This window comes from Danio rerio, chromosome 22 (assembly GCF_049306965.1).
Source record: "Danio rerio strain Tuebingen ecotype United States chromosome 22, GRCz12tu, whole genome shotgun sequence".
Taxonomy (NCBI): Eukaryota; Metazoa; Chordata; class Actinopteri; order Cypriniformes; family Danionidae; genus Danio; species Danio rerio.
The window spans coordinates 4,202,785-4,215,763 of record NC_133197.1 but is presented as its reverse complement, the minus strand read 5'-3'; the positions used below and the strand labels follow the sequence as shown (position 1 = coordinate 4,215,763).

At 30.6% G+C, this 12,979-nt stretch overlaps 1 long non-coding RNA gene across 2 annotated transcripts in view; it reads left to right on the top strand.

The window, feature by feature from the left end:
* LOC141380132 (uncharacterized) overlaps positions 1–12,979 on the top strand; it is a 337,436-nt gene that overhangs the window by 200,363 nt on the left and 124,094 nt on the right. The window lies entirely within an intron of this gene.

Here is a 12,979-nt window from a genome sequence, read left to right as displayed (position 1 = left end):
AATATTACAAATATTACAGTTTTATTAATAAATTAAATTTAAAAATTAAATAAAAAATAAAATTAATAAATTGTTTGCAAACTAGTTAACCAATGACCTAAAACCATCAATATGTGTGTAACTGTAATGCATGCATGTTTATAACCTGTGAAAGAGGTCATGGACCGCCGTCAAAAGCCTTTTGTAAGCAGAAGGAAATAATGAAGAGATAGAATCTGTTATATTTCACTACATGCATTATGAATTGGCAGACAAATGGGTTTTCTCTGTCTCTGCTGTACACATGACTTCATAAGCCCTCGTTCGTCTGTGAAACGACAGAAACTCGTGCGAGTTTTATGAGTTTTAAACGCGATACACAGGGAGAGCCGCTCTGCTGTTGCTGGATGAAGAAAGACTCACTCAATTACGCCCTGCAAGCCACGGGGGTGAGTAAATGATGACACCGCATTGGTCTCGAGCTGAACTATGCCTTTAAAACGAGCCTTGTGTTCCCGCCATTCCTTATGATTTAGCGCCTTTCAGAAACGATTTCTTGTTCGCGCCATTACGACGTGACTCTTTTGGCGGGAGAGTAACGCATCAATCGGGTGAATCTGCGACCTCCGCATGCTTTCTATGGCAAGCAGTTTTAACGTTTATTTTAAAGCAGTACTAGTGTCAATTGTGCTCCAAGTACTTTGTATATTTCTGCTAAATACTAGTGTTATATATATATATATATATATATATATATATATATATATATATATATACTCGCTATAGTGCTTATTGTTTGCACTGTTACATTAAAAAAATACTAGTATTAATTTGCCGGTGCTTACTATTTACAATATTACATTAAAATAGTAGTATATAGACTATTAATTCACTGCATAAAACTTATTATTTGCAATATTACATAAAAATACTAGTATATACACTATTAATTCACTGCATGATACTTATTATTTGCATTATTACAATAAAATACCAGTATATAGACTATTATTCACTGCATTATACTTAATATTTGCATTATTACATTAAAATACTAGACTATTAATTTACAGCATGGTACTTATTTGCATTATTACATTAAAATACTAGTATATAGACTTGATTCACTGCATGGTACTTATTATTTGCATTATTACAATAAAATACTAGTATATAGACTATTAAATCACTGCAAGATACTTATTATTTGCATTATTATATTAAAGTACAGGTATTAATTTGCTGGCGCTAATTATTTGCATTATTAATAATAACGGAAAAAGTATATATGCCATTCACTGGTGCTAATTATTTGCATTATTACATTTAAAATTCTAGTTTATATTCATTTGCTAGTGCTTATTATTATCATCATTACATTAAGAATACTTGTATATATTAATTTGCAAGTGTTCTTTAACATTTAAAAACATAATATATATTAATTCGCTTATGCTTATTATTTGCATGATTACATATAAATAGCAGTATATATTAACTCGCTTGTGCTTATTCTTTGCACTATTGCAGTTAAAAACATTATGAATTATTCATTAGTTAGCCCACTAGTATCTTCAGAAAATACTAATATTTGATAAGATACTAATACTTATTAATTAAATATAAGTATTCATTTATTAGATATTATTCATTTTATTTTTATCCTTGCTAGTAACAATTCTACATAATAATGTCATTGAGATATCAACTATTCAAAACTAGTAGTTTAGGTTCACAAATATGTAGCTAGAATTTATTTAACGTGTATTTACCCCCTTAAGTATTAGTTCCTAATTTCTAAATGATAAACCTTTAATATTATTTAACCAGACAGTATTTAGTAGACACTCATACCTCTTAAATGGACACTTTTATTTATTTTTTAGATTTATAATTACTTGTTGATTTGCTATTTACAACATACTAATACACATGTATGGGATATCTTTAATTTAACCGGTAGCATTATTATTATTTTAATAGTAAGATTTTTCATTGAATTTTGCTGTGATCATTCTGACTAATTATAATATGACAAAACAAGTGGTTGTGATTAGTAATAATTGAAAATGTACTATTTACTATTGAAAATGTAGTATTTAATAAATAAGTACTAATAATTAATTTCTTGCAGATAATCTATAAGAAGTAGTATGTAATAATTATTAAGAATTACAGCCGTGTGAATACTTGTATGTAATAAATATAACCTAAATTACATTTAATAAATACTACTATAACATAATGACGTACTATCTGATAACAAGTATCTTAAAAAATAATATAAGTCAAATACATAGTCAAAAATGAATAGGTAAAGTACAATATGTTTCTTTTAACAACAAAGTATTTATTAATCAATACTGAGAGAAGTATACTAATTTGTCTGAGCAATTAAATAAGTAATTACTAATAAATAACTCAAGAGTAAGCATTAGTAAGTAATAAATAAGTATAAATAAATAATAAGTATATAAATATCAGTTTACTATTATCCTAAAAACGTATGCTAATTTGCTATAAAGTATTAATTAGTGATTAATAAGTATTTATTAGTAAATACTGACAAGAGTTGGCTAATATGGCTGTGCTATTGATTAAGCTAAAGATGAAAGAGCTAGCATTAATTAGTAAGTAATTAATAAGAATTGGCCTATATTGTGTTAAAAATAAAACAAAATGTATGCTAATTTGCTGTTTTTTGGGGCGAACTGTAGCTTAAAACAAGCAAAAAGCTAATCAAACAACCACAAAAAATAATAAAGAAAAAAAAAACATTGTGTTTTATAGAGTTAATGTAAAAACGGCTTGCCATTTCGCGCGCTTTTCTCGGAGCGCGAAGATGAATGTCGTCCTGTTCGGCCGCTCATCTGTGAGTCGCTTCTCTCGGTCCTTTACTCTTTTCCCCTGCCGGATATTTTTTTTATAAATAAGAGTGCAATGCTGGGAGGAAATACATCACAGCTCCAATAAATGTAATGTATCTGTGGATATAGAGGTATTTGTCAAACTAGTGCAGCTTCAGCAGTGGCGGCCATGTTGTTCAGCTGAGGGCTTGACTGCTAGCCTGATATCTTTTAATTTACGATTATTTGCAGTTTCTGCTGTGGTAAGGAGAAATTTAGATGATATGACATCTGAAAAATAACCTGAAACGACTAAATTAATGTAATGGACAACATTTTTAAACCATTTCCCCCCTCTAATTTTTCTTTTTAACTTTAATCTTATAGAAAGCTAATGTTTTTATTATGCCTGTTATTTTTCTTGTTCCACATAAATATAAAACAATCAATCATATCATACTTGTCAACATTGGGATGTGAAATTAAGGCATCAGCAAAGAGATTAGCAAACAGTTTAGCCTAACGAAATTAATAGCTTTTATAAAGAAACTGAATCAAGATATCAAATCTCATTAACCTTTTCTTCACTGTATAATTGATTAAGAGCACCGAATTAATCTCTCATTTAGATTTTTCATTTGATTACATTAAATAACAGAGGTGTCACTTTAAAAATGCACAGATCCATAATGAAAGCATTTCATTGCTTTCCTAACTTTTTATGCTCATTTAAGACAAAATTTGTTGTGTTTAAAAGAAAACCCACCAAGATCGACATGTTTAGATATTATTATTATTATTATTATTATTATTACGTGTATGTCTGTTCAAACATGCACCCAAAATAATAATTCTGACTTCAAATATACAGTTGAAGTCAGAATTATTAGCCCCCTTTTGATGTTTCACAGAGCAAGGAATTTTTCACAATGTCTAATAACATTTTTTCTTTTAGAGAAAGTCTTACTTGTTTTATTTCGACTAGAATAAAAGAAATTGTCCATATTTTACTAACCATTTTAAGGTCAAAATTATTAGCCCCTTTAAGCTAATTTTTTTCTCGACTGTCTTCATAACAAACCAGCGTTATACAATAACTTGCCTAATTACCCTAACCTGCCTAGTTAACCTAATTAACCTAGTTAAGCCTTTAAATGTCACTTTAAGCTGTATAGAAGTGTCTGGAAAAATATCTAGTCAAATATTATTTACTGCCATCATGACAAAGATAAAATTAATCCGTTATTAGAGATGAGTTATTAAAACTATTGTATTTATAAATGTACAGAAAAAAAAATCTGCTCTCCATTAAACAGAAATTGGGGAAAAAAATAAACAGGGGGGGCAATAATTCTGACTTCAACTGTATATATATATATATATATATATATATATATATATATATATATATATATATATATATATATATATATATATATATATATATATATAAATGAAGTTCAAAATATTATTTAATTTACGTTTTATATATATAGCCTACTAATATAAGTTTTATTTCTATTTTATATAGGCTATTTATTAATATTAGGCTGATTTTATCTTATTTTTTACTTACTATTTCTGATATTTTTCAATGTATAGCTTTTATTTTTGAAAATTTCATTTTATTTTAAACAAATAATTTTAGTTTATATATATATATATATATATATATATATATATATATATATATATATATATATAATACATTTGGCATATAGTATTATGTTAATTTTTAAACATATTTAAAATATTGTATTTTAATATTTGTATATATTTGTATATAACATTTTGTACTTATTCTTATACATTTATTACATATTTACAATTATAATAGATTTGTGTATTTCATGTCTTTAATGTCAAGTGCGTACATTTAAAAAAAAAATCAATACATATATATATATATATATATATATATATATATATATATATATATATATATTTCTAAATACATTTTACAAATATGTAATATTCAATTTAGCTTTGTTTTTAATATAATTTAAAGTTATTTTAAAATTAGCGACGTTCTACCAGAAAAGTACATTATTACTTATAATAAATGTGACAGGGCCAGACCTTTAAGCTTGTCTCTCTCAAAAAATCATACAAAAATAAGCATAAAATCATACAGTGCAATGATAAAACGCATCCTTGATCACGTCAAATGATGTCACTTCCTTTGAGTCATAGCCTTAAAGGTGTATTGCACGCATATTTTATGTTAAAGTTAATGCAGATGCGACAGGAATGACAGAAACATGGGGACAATTGTAAATCTATTTGTGTTATAAATTTGAAGTATTTATTTAGAATTTCATGCAACAAGGTGAACATGCTATTTCTGAAGTATTTTTGTCTAAATAACAGTTTTTAGCAACCCAGGCTCATTGTGGAAACGTAGCCCCGTGGACGTCTCTGGAGACCGTGAAATACGCCCGGGAGGTACATATTTGTGCAGTTTTTGTTTTCGCGAATCTGCGAGAGGCTGCTGTTCAGCGACCGTCTGACCGACTGACTGAACGATTGACTGGGCGGCTGGCCAATCGGCTCCTCCTCCTTCCCTAAACCCAAGCGACGATTTACAAAAGCCGTCCAGAAAAAAAAAAAAAGCAGAAGCCCTCGTCCGATTTTGACAGAGTTTTCACATTTCGCCGCATTCTTGCCCCGTCAAGAACTCGTTCGCTTTAATTTTTTGGATTTTGTTTTTCAACTTACCTGATTTCTTGAACCGCTCTTCCCCGGACTCAAACCCGGCTCCTCCTCCTTCGGGCCTCCGCTCCGCCGATGTAAAACTATGAGCTAAGCGGACAAACCGGTTGCAGCAGGAAAGCCCTCCACACGGAGGTGAGCCATCACACCGCCCTGTAGCGTTCGCTCGAAAAAACGAAATGCGGCCATACGTACCTCCGGCCACGTAAATCGCGGTCTCCAGAAACGTCCGCGGGGCTACGTTTTCAGAATGAGCTTGGGTTGGTTTTTAGCATAACAGAACCATTAAAGCTGTAGGTTCAATTGGGCTGAGGACAAGGACAATGACAGGATTTGTACAGTACAGCTTTTTTAATAATGAACAGAAATCTGAGAACCAATTGAAGGACTTTACAGAACAATCCACAGAAATCACCCATCAGTCTATTTTTTATACATGTTTAGGATGAAAAACTTTTATTCACTGTATGTTATAATTTCAGAGACATATGATGTACGTTTCTGATAAAACATCCCATAATTTTTGCCTATAGATTTTAGTTTGGAAATGCTCTATATTTTAGTGTGACAGCTCAAATCATGTATTATGTATATTGTGTGATCTTTTCAGGTTACTTTCTGAGCATCATTAATGCTCAGTGTTTGGTGTTTTTTGTTGGATTCGTCTCGTTCTGGCCTGCCGGAGGTCAGTGTTTCAGCGGCAGGTCAAACCACACACTCCCTCATTAGGAAACACGACGCTCACACAATAATGAGGGAGAATCTGTGTTTGTCTGTAGTAATGGCTAAAGTCATTATGAGACTCTTCATCCACTGGAAATCTCCTCTTCCTCATATTAACAGCTCAAAGTGTTCAGTTTATTATTGCTTGTAACAGAAAGTCACTGAGAAACTAGCATTACATCATGTTTGACAAACAGAAAAAATAAACTTGTAATTTTGTTATATTATATTATATTATTTTATATTATATTATTTTATATTATATTATATTATGTAAAATTAATCAATTTATTTAGCTATTTATTTATTTACTTATTAATTTATTTACTCATTCATTCATTCATTCATCCATTTACTTATTTATGTATTTATTTACTTATTTATTCATTTGTTTAATTATTTGTTATCTTATTTACTTATTTTTTCTTTACTTCATTTATTTATTTACTTTTATTTACATATTTATTTATTACTTATTGATTTATTAATTTACCTATTTATGCATTCATTCACTTATTTATGTATTTGTTTATTTATTTATTTACTTATGTATTTAATTACTTTTCTTTATTTCTTTATTTACTTCTTTATTTACCTATTCATTTATTTACTTTATTTATTTACATATTTATTTATTAAGTTACTTATTTATTAATTAATTTACTTATTGATTCATTCATTTATTTACTTATTCATGTATTTTTTATTTTTTTATTTATTCATTTAATTATTTACTTTTTATTTATTTAATTATTTGTTTATTTGTTTACTTATTTATTTATGTATTTACTTGTTTATTTATTTACTTATTATTTTTTATTTAAATATTTATTTAAGTCATTGTAATAGTAAATTTAGCTCCCAATTTAAAATAAAAGCAAAAAATAAATAAATAAATTAAGCAACTAAATTATTAATTTTTTTAAATTTATGGTTTCTATATTATTAACTAATACTTTTACTAGTATAAGAAGTATTGAAATGTTGTTGATTCATTATCAGTGTTTTTAATCAGTTAACATTTCTTAATTTATTAATTCATTAACTTTTTATTTCGACCTAATCCAATCCGATAACAAATTTATAAATTAAGTCAAAATAATAGTTAATCAACAAAAATGCATTAATAATAACAATAATTACATTTTATTATGATGCATATTACAACTATTTGATATTACATGTTTATTTTAAATGAGGTTCTGATGCATTTTGATGTTTCTAATAATTTTTTATTTCACAAATAGTTGTTTATGCTATTATAATCATGTAAAATGCTAAAAGACCAACACTGATCTGAGATCTGCCCATTAAATATTTGTAGATGCTCTCTCTGTGTTTTAACACTGTTTTCATGATGAGATTTGCATCTAAAGGCCTTTACAATATTTAATAATCATCATTAACAATAATACATCCAGAAACATTTCCGACAGATGTTAATTCAAACCAGACACATAAACAATCTAAAATCTAGCCAACTAATGTCATTATGAGCTTTCAATGATTTACATGCTTTATACTTAATTAATGACATGATTTTTCATTGGTTAAATAGAAAATGATTTATTGCAGATGCAGGTAATTATTTTGCTTTGCCTGTATCTGTTTTTTTTTTATATATTTTTTTTTTATTTGTTTGTGTATTTGACTCGCAGAGTACTGAAATCCATTCACTTGTGTTATAGAGATGAAGCTTTTATGGTCTGTTTTTGTTTTTCCTGCATCGTGGAAATCCTCACAGCCGATTACAGGCGACAGCAGGAGGAGCTGTTTAACACAGGGGGAGAAAACCACAGCAAACACACACTCACACACACACACACTGAGAGAGAGACTCATGTACATGCACCGGACACTTATTAGGTACACCTGTCACCTATATATATATAAATTATATGTATATATATTTATAAAATATAATATGAATATATGTATATATATTTATGTATGTATATATATATGTATATATATATATATATATATATATATATATATATATATATATATATATATATATATGTATATATATATATATATATATATATATATATATATATATATATATGTATATATATATATGTATATATATATATGTGTGTGTGTGTGTGTGTATATATACATATATATATATATATATATATATATATATATATATATATATATGTATATACATACATATGTATATATACACACACACACACACACATATATATATATATATATATATATATATATATATATATATATATATATATATATATATATATATATATGGGGACTCTATAAAGTAATGATGTATTTTATACTATACTAAACACTTATATGGTTCACAGAAAACTCTCTCATATACATACTCACAAGCACGCACACATACACTCAGACTCTCGTTCTCACACTCACACACACACTCAGATGACTCAGATGTCGGTGTAGCGCCGGTGCCTTTCTGTGTTTGACTTTGCTCTCGTCCTCCGTGTTTCCTCTGCTGATCTGAATGCTGAACCGAGGCTTCGCTCAGAGCTGCAGATTCACTTTCAGCACAGAAAAACTGTCCAATTAGGGAAGCCACAGCATCGATCTGGAAAACGATCTCACACACACACACACACACACACAGTTTAAAGTGTTCGGTTCCTCTTAATTCATCCACATTCTGTATTTACTGCTCACAGTGTCGACACATGCTGCAGAGCTGAAGACAGTATGGAAATGTTGTGATCTTTAAGACTGTTAGCATGCTAACACAATGTTTTTTGGACATGTTAACATTTTTATTTCTGTATTATTTTCTGTTTTACCATTTGAATATGTTGATGTATAATATTTCCCTGCTGAAATAATTTTAATTATCTTCTAGCGGGAGCATGCTAATATTGTTTTACAAAAGGAACAAGACACTTTATTTTGTGGAAAACACAACAACACACCGCAAGTCAAATGAAGCCGGTGGAGATAATTAACTGTGATGCAATTCTTCATAATCACTGTGTAGCACAAAACAAAAACTACACATTAACTGGAAGGCAAAATGCTTAGATGGGGAGAAACTACTAGAAACTATAACAATAGCGACCAAAATTGCTAATTTGCTGCCTTTAAATCACAATGCTAAATGCTATTAGCTGTAAATTATGTTTGTGTTAACACAGCAGGTTAGTTTGTGTACTGACTGACCCTAATTATTACTTTCGACCTGTAACTTCTTAGCATTTCTAGGCTATAGGCTACCTATCTGAAAACATTAGCATTTCTTGTTATTAATTAGCGATTTGCTAGCTAACCCATGCAGAGCTGGTGGTTTTACTCTACTAATATGAATAAACATCCTCAAACAGGAAGTTGTTTGATTTCATATTGTGTATTTTATAGCCACCAACAAGCGTTAGCCAAGAAAACAGGAAGCTAGCATCCATGTGTAACAATTAACACTGTGATATTAGCATATTGTACTAGCTAAACAAAAACAAACACGGCGCAGCTACAGAATAAAAACAATCGCATCACACACACAATGAATATGACAAGATTATCAGTAAATGATGTCTGAGCTGCAGCGGAGTGATAGTCATGCTAAACTAGTCAGTCATGCTAGCGTGTATTTGTGAGATAATAATGTTGGCACAGTGCTAGGCTAGTCAGTCAGAAACGTTTCCAGGAAACACAAACCTGATTGTTTTTATTAGTGCTGTGCATTTGTCAGGCTTTGTTGTGCTTTGTGACTAGATTACCGCAAACGTCATTTCACTCATGAAGCTAGCATCTGGAACAAGGAAGTGGAAGTGGCTGAATATTAATGATAACAAACATGTATTGAATTTCATTTAAAAAAAATTGCTAATTTTGCTAAGTAATCATCTATGCTTATTCTGATTAGCATCGCTAGTACTTACATTTAAGGTTAACAGGTTTTATACAGTTAGAGGCAGGCATTCGTCTCAAATCTTCCATTAAATTTAAGAATAGCAACATGCTAACATGTCGATTTTGTTAGCATCAGCAATGGCAAGCCATTAAATCAATACATTTAATTAATATTAAGGAACTTCGTTCTAATTTCATGTTATCAATACTTATTTTTACATGCTAAATATATTTTTTATCAATCTCTTATCCAAAAACACACGCACTAGGCCACTGATGAATAAGATATAGTACTTTTTACAGATACTAGTGCTAATATATATTAGTAAATTTTGAGGGGAGCACATAATATCCCTGCTGAAAAAACCAGCTTAAACTAGCCTAGGCTGGTTGGCTGGTTTTAGCTGGTTGACCAGCCTGGTTTTAGAGGGGTTTTGGCCACTTCCAGGTTGGTTTTAGATAGACAGGCTGGGAAATGACCAGCTAAAACCAGCTTGACAAGCCTAGCCAGGCTGGGAGCCCAGCCAAAACCAGCTATGTCCAGCTTAAACCAAGATGGTCCAGCTGGTTTTAGCTGGACAGAAATAGAAACCAGTAAGTTTTGCGTATTTAATGTTAAGTTGGCTTGCCATACCTAGCAATTTGTCTGTTATGCTGTATGTTTGTGTGGTTTGTTCATAACGGACATAATGTATGGAAATTTTGTTTCGTGCTCATGCTACACCCATCTTAGCGGTAATCAAGGCGGGTGACTTGTAGTGATGCTTTTCTAATTTCGCACCCATCAAGTCTGGCTTGTAAATGACTATTTTGACGGTTATTTGACGTTTAGTCTGTCCTCCATTCTGTGTGTGTGTGTGTGTGTGTGCGTGTGTGTGTGTGTGTGTGTGTGTGTGTGTGTGTGTGTGTTAGAGAGAGAGTGTGTAATTACAGGCCTGTCTACACTTATCAAACCTCCCACAGCAGCTTAACCGCTAAAACACCTTCTCATAAAGCACTGAAATCACCGCTAGTATCTTATTATGCTAAGAGTCTCAAATGCTAGCATGTGGCCAACGCTTCAACTTGAACCCTCTTAACTCTTTTAGATGTGCTGTGAAACAATGCCACTTAAAAATAGCTGGTGTTTTTGCATATTTACAGTAAATCGAGATTATAGGCTAATGGTATGGTAGCTAATTAGTTAAGTTGGCTTTGTAATTTAGCAAATCCAATCCCTGTGGAGTCTCAACCTACATTTAGCTTCTAATTGCTGATCATATGTAGTGATACAGAGGTAAACAGATATTTTTAATGTGTCAATGTTTTAACGTCATTAGCAATTAGCATTTGTGTTTAACTCTTGGCACAGGTTAGTTAACAAGTTCATTTGCAGCTTATAAGCTACCAAGCGGTTGGTTTGCTAGTTTTGTCTTTGTCTAGGCTCACTTTATTGCTATCTACCATAATAATAATAGTTATTAGCACACTAAGCACAATTTACTTTGTAGCCATTAGCTGTGTCGACATTATTAAGCAATCATTTGTTTATGTTGTATGCGCAAAGTTTATCGATAATTATCGAAAATATCGCTAATAATATCGATGTATTAGCCAGCAAATTGTATGATCTCAGGATGTAAGAAAAAAGTTTATATTTTTGCAAAGGTTTTTGGTATGAGAAGTGACCGAGGGAAAAAAAGATGACTGTAAGAAAGGATGACGGCATAGAGGCTAGCTCGATGCTATCATGCTAATCTAATGGAATCTGCAATATTATATTTAAATGATCATAATAATTAGTATGTAAATAAATAAAACTATTTTGCTTGTGTAATGTGTTTATAAAAATATAATAAGACATTTGTACAACAATTTAGCAAAACAAGTTAACTATTTGATATCATGCTAATCTTGTGAAAGCAAAAGGTCTTCAAAGACTTATTTTACAGGGCAGTTAGCTATTTGCTATCATGCTAATCTCATAAAATCGCAAGATATTTCTCATCAAAGACCTAAAATGCTCATTTTACTTTTGTAATGTGGTATATTTCCTATATACAATGCTAAATTTTGACACTGACTTTGTATAGCTGTATTTAGCTACTTGCTAACCTCAACGTATTTCTGATTTAAGCTTATATGGCGATCCAAATTAATTTTACGATTGTAGTGTAGCCATGGGCTAGAGGTGGGGGGGGGGGGGGGGTATGATATCCAGGCAGGCCCTTGATAATGTCTCTGATAGAATCGTCATAACTCCTCCTCCCCATCCCTTCACCACAAAAGCGCCCCTTAGTGTAGCATATTTTTGGTTATAAAATGAGAAATTATGATGACGTTTTCGCAACGAGGCAGTTAGCTACTCATGCTAATCTTATAAAATCGCAGGATATTTCTCATAAAATTCCTGAAATAGTGATCCAATATCCAAGTCTTTCTTATTAAAGCTCAATATTAGCTTCAAGATTTGTCATCAAAGTCCTGAAATAGTCATCCAATATCAAGGTCTTTCTTATTAAAGCTAATATAGTGATCAAAATTTATTTTACTTTAAATGTAGCATATTTTTTGTTAGAAAATAGGAAATTACAACGTTTTTGCAACAGGACAGTTAGCTATAATGCTAATCTTATAACATCACAGGATATGTCTTATCAAAGTCCTGAAATAGTGATCCAATGCCAAGATCCCTTAGATTAAGGCCTAATATAGCGATCAAAACTTATTTCAAGAGTTCACACTTAGATATGCTTAGCATTATAGCAGGTTTGGCATGCTGTCCCGGGAGAGAACCCTGAGCTCGGAGATATTTGAGCCCAGGGCTCCCGCCCGGTCAATAAGCATATCAGAGGATCCGAGATCAGGAAGGTCTC